Below are 12,079 nucleotides of genomic sequence, written 5' to 3'. Positions count from 1 at the left end.
TGTTTTAAGTTGAGGTTAAGGCTGCTCATCAGTGTTTCTGCTCTCCTGCTCACTGTAGCTGATGGCCGATGCTATTTGAGGGCCATGTGCTAACTGAACTGCTGCTGCTGTATTTAGTCTGTGAGTTACATCGCCATCAGCTGTGAAGTAAATGGCTGTGACAGACATTTGGCATAAACTGCATGATAACACGAAGCTGTCCAGTGTGTAAGAATTGATGACATCTAGTGGTGGGATGTCTCACCCCTCCTTTTCCCACGCGCGTCAAGGGCCAAAGGTGGCACATGAGATGGAGGCTCTGTCTGGTTGTTCTTCTGAGCTGTTGCAGAAAAATGGCGATGTAAGATGGCAGCCACTGTAAAACCAAGGCCTTGCCTAGAGGAACATATAAAAGGCTTGTTCTAAGGCCACAAAACGATTATACAGCTGTACATAGACATGGATAATGTATTTAGTATAACAGGTGTAGTATTTCTTTTTGAATGTAGGATGTTAACAAAAGGTAAAAGAGAAGAAGTCAGCTGAGTATACATCACCTCAGCGCAAGGCCAAACATATTCATACCTGTTTTCAGGATGAATTCAGATTAGACAATTCAATTTTGGTATTGACTTGATATTAGACTTCCTCTGTATCACTTAATATTGAAAATGTGTTGTCATTCGATATCAAATGACTAAAAATCAATCAGTACTTGGGGAGTTAATCTCGCCATTGTCAGTGATCCAATAAGCGTGCAGCGTGATCATTCACAAATCCACATTTTTAATCAATGCTCAGCTCTACGTAGAAGCAGAAATGACAAATACTTTAAATGGATTGCTGCTCTGACAAAAACCCATTCAAATGTGAATATGTCAAGATGGGTTTGTTAGAAAAATCCTCACTGTTTTAGTCAAGTTGCAAAGGGGATGATTGCACAGTTATTATACCATTTGACTGAGACAAGCTGAGAAAAATCTCCCTGCTGACTGACGCGGCACAAATCCTGATGCACGGAATTTCTCTCATGTCCGTGAATGGGTTTGTGTAAGCACCGCTGTCCTCTATTCACTTCGTCAGTCTCTCCCTCTGTCTCTATGAAACAGAGGAAAGACAAACAGTGGGCGATGCCGCTGCAAAGTGGCCCCTCTGCATGACACAGTTGAAAGGTTGAAAAGAGAATTTGCTCTGTGGCTCATTTAAAGAGCCGCTTGTCCTCCCACGCTGCAGTTTTTCCAGGTCAATGAGTGCTCGGAGGTCATTGAAAAGAGGGAGTATGTTGTATCTGCATTTACTCTTTTGGCTTCTTTGTTACAGAGCAGCAATTATTTTTTTTTTACTGTCAAAAGGACATTTTACTTGAATACAAATAGACAAATACAGCACACTTACTGTATATTGTTTTATTTGATAATCACAAGTGAGGAATTGTTCTTTAATAGTCTATGATTGGCGTTAAGAACCCTGAGCATATTGAATTGTGAACTATCTGCTCCATCTTGAACACCAGGCTTGCTTATGTCTCCTGGAGGATAAGGCGACAGGTGAGCTGTCCGCCTGCCAGGCTGATTCTTTTCTCAGGTTGTGGTCATTCTTTGAATATTAATACAAAGCCACAAATGTGTGATACCGTTGGCCACTTTTCAACAAGAAACTTGTCACTGAGAGAACTATGATGGTGGCAAGTGTGTTGGGGAACCTATGCAGCCTTCAGTTCAGTTCACATCAAAACAATGCATTTAGTCCATTGTTGGCTACTGTAAGAACATGGTGGAAGCCTCTGTTGAGCGGACCTGGCTTAAAGACTCATTGTGGCATAATGAAAAACAACAATTCATACAATCGGCTTTGTTTATCTTCATTATCTTCTGCCATATGAAAATAATCTCTTCCATATTTTGCACACTGGACAGAAGGACATGAACGTATTCCTTCTGTCTTATAAGTAACAAGGTGATAGATTTCTCTTTGATGCTCCGTGTGATTGCTCATCGGAGATCCTTGGTGTACATGCTGTTTCTACTGTTTGCTTAATCCCAGACCTTTTACCCATTAAGGCTAAGATTATACTTTCAGCAGTTTGAATGCTGAATTATACAAGAGAAATTTCTCTCTTTTTTTTTTTTTAACTGAAGGTCATATAACCATGACATGGTATGATCCTGGAAGGTTAATCATCACCACACTGTGCATGTGCATATTTGCCCCTCTCTGTTTTAATCCAAAGTCAGTATCGGGCTGGTATCTTAATGTAAACTTAATGTTTCTGTAGTTTATTTTCTCAGTTTATCCTTTTGGTCAATAAAACATCAGAAAACAGAACAGTGACATATTATCATATGCTAAGGAATTTTCAAAATAGTTGCATATTCACTTTCTTTCAATTTTCTAATTGATTATTGAAGTAATCATTGCAGCTTTATTTATATTGGTTACACCTATTGCACTTAATTACCCAAATCACTTCTGGAAAAAAAACATTAATGAAATGAGTGCCCGTCCACTCAAAGCCCATTTTCACACCATCAATTGTCTTTGACATTACTGACCCTCTTGCGATATTTCAATGTCCTTTTTACGCGATATTTGTCCATTTCATCCACATATGTCCATTTGATCCAGGCCGTCCAATCCTGAGCCGTCAAGACAAACGGGAAGTTAATCGATGTGGGTTTCTTAACGTCCTTTCCAGTGAGGTGCACTTGGTCCTCTCTACTTGCCGCCCCACTCAGCGGGGCTGGACGGTTTAGAGGTGGGGGATGAACGAGAGGAGGGAAAACCGAGCACAATGTTGATGCACAAGCTTTTGTTTTCAATTCCACCTGATAGTGCTGTGAATAGAGCACAAACATCTTACACTTCAAAAAAGACTATACATTGTTATGTAACTGTATAAGATTTCTGTGTAGTGTAGGAAAGATTACTTTCAGGGTATATTGTGTTTCCACCTTCACCATCCTGATGTCAGTGTTGTTTATTTTGTCTTTTCGTGGGTTTTTACTAATAATGAACCCTTTGCACTGCAGCCATTTTGACACTTTTGACATAAATGATTGCTCAGGTCCTTTTAGCTCCCGCAGTTTCATGGCACATGCTGGATCACTGAGTGGTCCTGACTGTTCTCAGTAAAACATGCTGCTGTGAAAATGGCCCATTAAAACTAAATGAGAAGATTATTCAGAATTAAACAATTAGTTTAAACCATTTTTTAAAATAAATGAATGAGTCCACTTCTGGCTTGAACTAGGTTAAAGAGGGTGAATGTGTCTATTATTAGGCTATGTGCCTATATGCTGCCTATGGGTGTATATATACGGTATATACAGCTTTGCGTGTTCATGTACTGCATATTGACCTACTTAGTGAGAGGACTTTTGTCAACTTGTTTACTTGCTTTTTCACACAGGGCGACGAAAGTCCTTAAAGATCCCCTTTCAAAGTGGTCACTATAGTGATAGTAACATATTGATTATAAATGTATAAATCTAATAAATTATGCAGGTTGTCTTAATTTCCATGATAGAAAAGTTGCCAACAATTGTTGGAGACTGCATAGCCCCTTGAAACTGAGAAAGCTAAATGGAATTCATCCTTTATTTGATAATTCACACCGATGCTCTTCCAACTGTGTCCTGTGCCATGAAAAAGGGCGACTCCTTCCTCCCAGTATCTGATGTATTCTCTAAGCCTTTCCAGGAAGGTGTACTACATTTGATGGACTGATGTGTTATTTTACCAGGAGGCGTTGCCATGGTGACCCAGAGGGTGACCTGTCTCTGGCTGACGGAGTCGTTCTGACAGGTGAACGCTGCCGGTGAAGGCTCCGGACTGGAAGGTAAATCTAAGAAAGAGACAGACATTTAAATCTTTCACTGTTGGTCATCTTTTCTTTTCTTGATTAAAAGTAAATGTTTTTTTCTTTTTCTTATAAAGCATAGTTTATTAGATGTGATTTGTAATTCTGTTGAATTCTAAAGTTTTGTGGTTTGTGAGGCAAATGATTTAGTGTTTGCAGTTTCATTTACTTGTGATTAAGTGGTTAGAACTTTTGTCTCATAAGTTTCTGTGTGTGTGTGTGTTTGGTTAAAGAGTGGTTCTATTGCCATGGAGTGAATAAATGACATAAAAAGCAAGTTCACAATATATACCAATGTCTGTTCTGCAGAAATCCTGCATTGTTAAGTGTTTCCTTAACTTGATTGAGGTTTTTGTCTGGGATTTTCTCAGTGTTGAGTCTGGTGACCAAAAGAGGACAACTACGTATTTATATGCTCAGGTTTTCGATCATTTACAGTATCAAGCGAGAGGGAAATGCGTGTACACACACTCTCATACACATGTACGGCATACACCCATATTACAAATATAACTTTTGTACCCAGCTAAATATTTGTCTCCTTGTACGACAGTTAAAGTCAGCCTTTTTATGAAGTGAGTGTGTGTGTGTACATACTTTTATAAAAGTGGTTGCGGGCGAGCAGACAGGCTGGAGAGTTGACGCTGGTCATGGCGATTTGGAAGGTGTTTGAATTACAGGGTCAACATCCTACAGAGGGAAACAGAGAGGGAGACTGTGAGAGGTCATCACTGGGGTCAAACCTTAAAAACATCTTCTTTTCTCTCAGCAGTCAAATCACAGAGAATAGGTGAGAATGAGAAAGTATTGTACCCAGATATTCAGTTCCTTCTCATATAAGACAAGCTGCTATCACTTTTTTGAGTGTGTGTGTAGGCAATAATTATGAATGAACTGACCTTTTAATGTGATTGGGTGGAATTGCCTGTTGTTGGTGAAGAGTCTGATGTCAAACGGTGATTGGACTGGTCTGCCAGGTTTGGGTCAGCCCTGAGTGGGGATACAAACTTCAGTGCATGTCATTTAAAGAGTTTATAGTGATCAAGCAACACAACTCGTTTGTTCCAAGCTTTAGTCATTGTAACGTAGCTCACAATAACGGCCGTCACTTTTCCCCAAAAAATACATCCACATGCTGCTTTTCCAATGCTTTGGTGTCGTGATCGTCTGCTCAGGAGGACGGTGTAGTTTGTGTGTCCCCTCCATTTTCACAACAAAACTTTAGTATTAGAAGTTAACACTGGTTCTGAGAACAACTTAACATCCATGGGATGTTAAGGGGGGCGATGGGCGAAGGGCCACATACATAGACAAACAACCATCCACTCTCACACTCACACTTATGGTCAATTTAGAGTGCCCAATTTACCTAATCCCCAAAGTTTTTAGACACACACGCGAAGAACATGCAAACTCCATGCAGAAAGACCATGTTCAGACCAGGTCTTCTTGGTGAAAAAGCAAGATCGCTGACACAACATAACATGAATGTTTTATTTTTCTGATCGATTCAAAAAAGGTTCTAAGGCCAAGCTGCACTCACTGCACTTTCTGCTGGCCCATGTGATAATTAGGTGTCATGGTCTTCTAGGCTGTATATTTTGAACTCAAATAGGATTTTTCGGCTACACGCACAAACAGATGACAGCCCTAGCACACACTTAAAAATGCCTGTATAGATTTTGGGCCTTTAAACCTGTTGCTGAATGAGATTTGTTTTTTTTGCATGGAGTAAACACATTTGGAACACAGACAAACACGACTTAAAACTCAAAACAGTCCAAAGAGAGAAATGTCAATTAGTATGTCAGTATGGAGAGATGCTGTAAATGCCTGTGATGGAAGGAAAGACGCGATGAAGGCGGGCTGATAATGGAGCGGATCTGGATGTTCAAACACATAAAAAGGCAAACAGAGGAAATGAATGGTTCCAGTGAACTCCCAGACAGTTTGTTCAACCCGTCACCTAGAACACTGATGCTTCTATTATTGGATGCTGTGTGTGTGTACGTGTGCACACATATTTTACCCTCCACTGACTTTTGTTTGTGTATTTTTAAGGTAATGGTGTCAACTTGTTAAATCAATCAAGGTCAAAGTATGAATCTATTTTGAGATTTAAACAGTCAGATTTAGCGCTGTGTCAGCGATTTAACCGTTAACTTACATTGTTAATGTTTTTATCTTAAAAAACAAACTTTTTTCATTATAGAAAAAACAAACTTTAGTAATATACTTTTTTTTTTTTTCAATCAAATTTGGACTTGGCAAATTGGCCAATTGGACTTGGCCTGTTGTGTTATACCTTACGTATGCTATACGTGTTGAAACAGTCACAGAGCAGGAACAATATACTTATTAAAAAGAGAGGCTTGCACTAATATTGCAGGATCTCTGTATCTATCAGTTTTTTTGATTTCTCTTCACTTTTTAAAGGACAGACTATTTGATTTGTTGTTTTTGGTTCCATCGCCTGGTTTAGAAATCCGGTCTAATATAGGATTCTGTGAATTGATTTCAGGTATGTGGACGTTGTGTTATCTTGGTTCAAAGTCTCGTTTGCCCCATTCCAGTCAGTGTTTAGTGTAAAATAAGCAGATCCATCAGTGCAGCGATGTTAGCTTTAGATAAAAGGTTCTTTTTCTGGCGACAAGGACTCAAAAATATTTGTTTCAGTGTTGAAATGTTCGCCGACAACTTTCATGGAAATAGTTGGTCTAAATCTACACACGAGATAAGTTTGTTGACCTGGGTGGGATCATGGCTCATGGCTCATGGTTCTGACGGTTGTGCTGCTGCAGGGTTTAGGCCTTGGGTCTTGTAAGCATGAATCTTTTAAACTTACATAAATCCCCCTACAGTACATGTTAAGATATGAAGAACTGGCAATACATTATGTGTGTGAATGTTATCTATCTTGCCTATCTAGTAAAAAAAAAATAAAAAATGACATACCGCTTGTAAAGATGTCGTTTCTTCATGTGTAAATAGGAGGTTGCTTTTCAAGTGGATAGTGCTGCACAGCCACCCTCTGTTGCATAAACACATTTGGTCGCCCTGTGGCGTGCCGCGTGTGTGTGTGTGTTAGAAAGATAAGCTTTTCACAGGTGTGTGTGTGTGTGTGCGTGGTTTTTTATTTGTAGGTGACCTCTTCTCAGAGCTCTCACTGTTTTACCGAGTCCTGTACTGCATCTGCTTCAGTGACGTGTGCAATCAAGTCAATTTAGAACCATTTTATGTTCTTTTTTTTTTTGTAAATTCATTACTACACAATAGAACATATTTGAATGAGCATTGCTATATATGGTTAAATTGTTGTATTATAGGTAAAAATGTTAATGATTTATAAAATCTCTTAACAAACATGCCTTATTTTGAAAATCCAATTATAATTAATTCGATTTCATATTATGTGTCGATGATTGTCTTGTACTATTCTAAAGCATTGGAATAACTCGTTTGCTGTGAAGTAAATGTTGCCCATTTGTACATCGTCCTTGTCGGTGGAATGAGGTCATGTGACGATGAAGCCAATCAGGAACTGTTGTGCCATGTCTGTATGTGAAGGCCCATTGTTCTGCTACATGACAGCTCAATATTGTTCTGGAGTGTAAGTTTGAACAGATTCTTGTAATGCAAATCACTGCTCTGTAGCCAGAGGTTAGTCTAATGTACTGTTAATCCAAAACAATCTAAATATTGGATGTCATTGTACAAATAAAAACTATTGGAAATGTGAACGTGGGTCACGATCATGCAGTGTAGATCATTTTCTCTTGTGAGTTTCTGCTGCTGTGCTGTGTACAGGCAGCCTAAAGTCTTATGTAAGCCCAGTCTGTCAGAAAGATGTAGGGGAAAGGTTATGGTGGCCCACTGTTGTTTTGTCCAACTATAGAGTGTGTGTCTTATTTTCCTTCCCTCATAACTGTAGCTGTGTGAGTGAGTGAGAGAGAGAGAGAGAGACATATTTTCATGCACATGTCACCTAAACACTCATGCAGCTGAGATGAACCCCTTATTAAGCTTTTGTGTTTATTAGATCTGAATGAAAGTATAATCTAAACAGGAAACATTTAGTGGAGAAAGAAAGAAAGAAAGGAGGGAGGGAGTGGAGGTAAAGGAATAGGGGATAGAGAAAGGAGAGAAGGAGTAATGGGACAAATAGTGGAAAGTGGTTCAGATGACCCATGAAAGAAAGGAGGGAAAAGAGGAAGATTCAAGGAAATAAATTAGCAGAACAAGGAAAGAGGAGGGAGGAAGAGGAAGGAAAGAAAGACGGGAACAAGGAAGGAAGGAAAGTTAAAAGGAAGAATATGTAAATATAAATGAAATACAGTCTGTTCACACCGACCTGGAACCTCTTTAAATCCTGTCCCTCTATTAAATGAAGCAGATCTAAGATCCAGCCTGGTGCTCTGCACAGTCCTGAGGGTCTGAGACAAACAGGAAGTGAGCAGAACATCTGCAGGTGCCCACAGAGGGGGGCGGCAGACGGGGCCGTTCTCTGGGTTTCATAAGAAGGAGTGGCTTGTGTTTTTGTCAAGAGAGTCATGTCGCATCCAAGTTAAAAGGTCAGCAGCAGTTTGTAGCTCACAGACACACAGCTGCTTATTTTAGCTATGGTGCGGCCTACATTTCAGCTGGATGTAGGTCAGAGGTAACTGTGATGTAAGTGGAGGATCTTCCCTCCGCTTACATGACTGTGCGGAAAATGGAAGGGTTTTCATCAATGTCAGCCTTATATTTGTCATTCTGAAAAAAAAGTTATATAGAGGAGGTATGTACAAAATAGAATAAGATGTATAAGCAGTAGGTTCCAAAAAATAATCTATATATACTGTATATAGAATAGTAAATTATAAATAAAGTAAAAGTAGCTGGTGCAAGCATTAAGGCAGCTGAATGAGAATAATAATAAAGATCCACGTGCCACATGTTTACCATGCTCCTGTGATCCTGACCAACTGTGAGTGACATATTTCACTGTAAAAGACTCAAAGATGTTTATTGCTATATGGGGCCCCGAGCCACCAAGGGGGCCCAATGCTCCATGTTTGGCCTCATCTGAGGAGAAGTCATAGCATAATTTATTTTCTGTTGATCTTGGGCTTAATATTATTTTTGAGAGAGTTTGGGTTGCTGTGAGACCTTGAGTTGTGTTTCAAAAGTAAACAGGATTGTTGTTTTTCCTGTATTATCATTTTTATTTTGTCTGTTTAACCTGCTTGAGTGGCTCAACTTAAGATTTAAGAAGAAGACTTAAGAGGTTATCATATCCTGTTTTGCTCTTCGTGAAGTGTAATAGATTGTGGGGTTAGGAATCTCCCCATCATAATTTGGCAAACTAGGGGCCCTATATGTTCTATTTTTGATTGGCACATGATCTTTATCAGTGTTTCTCTTTCCTGGTCCTGGGACCCACTGCCCTGCTTGTTGTTGTCTGCTGATGTTTCCCTGCTCCAACAGGAGCTGTAGAAGCCTGATAATTACCCATTTATTTGAATCAGGCTTCTACAGCTCCTGTTGGAGCAGGGAAACATCTAAAACATGCAGGGCAGAGGATTGGGAAACCCTGATCTATATGAATTAAAAAAAATATAATACACACGTTGATATTGAGCTGAAAAAGTATAGAAACTAGTGGCGTACTGGTGCATGTATTTGTATCCATAATTCCAAAAGAATTATGAATATGATGGAAAGAAGTAATGTGCCATTGGATAAAGTTTGCAATAGGATCCGACGGAAATGTCACAAACCTGACGTACAGAATGTCCTGTACTTAATGGAATGGCACAAACACAGTTTCTGCAGTTGGCAAACTTGTTCTATTTGTTCATGAAATACGATACACAGAGAAATTAGAAACGCATAATGAGTGGTACTTGACGACAGCCGTGTTTACCAGGTTGGATCTTTGGATTTTTAACACACTGTTGGTAAGACCACATCTGATTTGAATCATTATTGTGACTGGATGGTAAACATCTGTCTTCAAATGCAACCAATAACATGAGTCATTTAGATTTTGAAATCAAATGTGTTCAAACTTCTTGGTTCTGTTCTTTTATTGCAGTGTTTCTCAATCTTTTTATACTGGGACCCACTTTACCTTATAAATTCACACTATGATTATGACATTGCATAATGTAGTAAATAATAAAAACGAAACATTTGTAGAAAATGGACACGTTGGTTGCCAGTAAATCAGTGGAAGTGGAAACATCTGAGTTACAAGGGCAAATGCCTCTGGATAAAGTTGTTACTCTTTGGAGAAGTTTGTGTTGAAGAAGCAGCTTTTGCAAGACACATTTTGAGCTGAAGTTAAAAAGGGCTGTTCGTGAATAACTGTCGGTCGTAAAGGGAGAAGGTGAATGTGCACATTATAATGTAGTTAATATAGAGAGCAATGAATGTATGTGTCTGCTGACTGTAACTAGAGCTGGTGGCTGAGCCAAGAGGCACACGCTTAAAAGCTAAAGGGCAAAGGATATGACTTTCAAAAGAAGAAGAAGAATCAAGAACAAAATGTCCTTTGGAGTTGGATTAATTTGTTACTCAAACAGAATCCCACATTGTTTTATTACAGCAAGTTTTTAAAAAATAACTCTTCTAAAAAAGTGTTTTGTCATCATCACGCCCCTAATTTTAGAATCAAGAAATATGATGCTTAAATAACAGTTGTTTACCAATGAGAGGCAACTGTGTGCAGACTCAAATATAATGTGGATTAAATACAAATTTGAATCATAACAAAGCTATATTAAATAAATAAAAAGTATACTAATGTGTCCTTATCAGGCCATTTAATGATGTGCTATCATTTGTGTTAGGGGTTAGTCTCTGAAAGTAGTTTACAAATACAACAGTCACTATTTTAAAAGCCTGGATCAAAGGATCAAATGTCCAAGAAAGAACAAGTAAATGTCACCTTGTTTTCCCTTTGATGGTGAGGGTGATGGTGAAGTGAGAGACAGATTGCTTGTGAGGATTGAAAGTGTCAAGCTAGACTTGTCCTTACCTTTGGCTCAGTCTTTGCTCTGCTCTGGTCCAGTGGTCTTCACATCAGTGAAGCTGCAGAACGAGATCAGTTATAAATCCAGACAAACGTCATCGTCAAGCTAGAAAGGACGGAGTGTTGGTGGAAAAAACAGAGAAACGATAGATACACGGGAGGACAATGGAACCGTCGGTTGCTTGTTGTCTCAGATTCCCTCTTAGCGGTGAAGCGCGTCTCCTCCCCTCTGCAGACACACAACAAACACTCGGACATGCTCACACACTGAGGCTTTACCAGCTAAAGAGGCAGACCCTTCTCCACCCCCATCCTCCTTCACAAACCTTTTGACTTCAAATTTGAGTGGAGTCTCATGCCTCCATGGATATGTAGTTCTCTTTTTTTTTATCTTTGAGGTCTGGTTATATGAGTGATTGACACATTTTTACATCATGGTAAACAGGAGTTGTTGATTCTCACTTTACTCGCCCTCCGTTGCCGTTGCTGTTGCTGCTGTCTGTCTTGACATGAAACATTACTTTTCTACTTGCAGTGTGCAGGATTGTTGTCAGGCGGAGGTGTGACACCTCACCTGTACAAGGTCTTTTCAAGGTTCAATCACTAACCCACGCCCTATCCCCTCATCCTACACACCACCTCTCTTTTTGCATGTTGCAGGTTCCCCAATACTAAGGTCATCCTAAACAAATTTGCACATGTGAGTGGACTGTGAATCCTTTAAATAGTGAGTCTGTGTGTAAACTGTACAGTGAATCAAAATCTTTGAGTGTGTGATGTTAAAAGTTGAAAAAAGAAAGAAACAGAAAAGTATTACTTAATGTTAACCTGAACACAAAGTCTTTCTCTGTGTGAACAAGTAGCGGTGGTGGTGTTATTTCAACAAGAGATGAATGAGAAGTGTGGGGCCTCATAGTGGTTAGAACTGTTGCCTAAATGAGTTTGTGACCCAGTCCGACTATGGGCCTTTCTCTGTGGTGTATGTGTGTTTTCCCTGTGTGTGCATAGGTTTGCTCCCACTGTCGAAAACATTTAATGGTTAATTGGACACTGTAGGTGTGAATGTGAGAGTCAACGGTTGTTTCTCTCTGTGCGTTTGCCCTGGAATAGACTGGTTCCATCCTTTGTCCTGGGATCGGCTCCAGCTCCCTGTGACCCTCATAGAGAGGATAAAGCAGCAGACGGTAAATAAATGATGTGCGATTAGCTGGAAGACCGGAAAAGCC

At 39.6% G+C, this 12,079-nt stretch overlaps 1 long non-coding RNA gene across 3 annotated transcripts; it reads right to left on the bottom strand.

Annotated features, from left to right (window-relative positions):
- Window positions 1-1,370: 1,370 nt before the first annotated feature.
- On the bottom strand, window positions 1,371-11,137 carry LOC122777563. Of its 3 annotated transcripts, XR_006361336.1 has the most exons (6): window positions 11,008-11,137; window positions 10,860-10,912; window positions 4,738-4,828; window positions 4,436-4,528; window positions 3,719-3,823; window positions 1,371-2,813 (listed from the first exon to the last, which is right to left on the bottom strand). It is a non-coding gene; the product is annotated as an uncharacterized LOC122777563 (long non-coding RNA). The 3 variants fall into 3 exon arrangements; XR_006361334.1 differs by having other exon boundaries at window positions 10,770-11,136; XR_006361335.1 differs by having other exon boundaries at window positions 10,860-11,135.
- Window positions 11,138-12,079: the final 942 nt, after the last annotated feature.

The sequence above is a fragment of the Solea senegalensis genome, linkage group LG11 (genome assembly GCF_019176455.1).
Source record: "Solea senegalensis isolate Sse05_10M linkage group LG11, IFAPA_SoseM_1, whole genome shotgun sequence".
NCBI classification, from domain to species: domain Eukaryota; kingdom Metazoa; phylum Chordata; class Actinopteri; order Pleuronectiformes; family Soleidae; genus Solea; species Solea senegalensis.
Note: the sequence above shows the minus strand (reverse complement) of the source record. Positions and strands in the feature narration are given on the sequence as shown.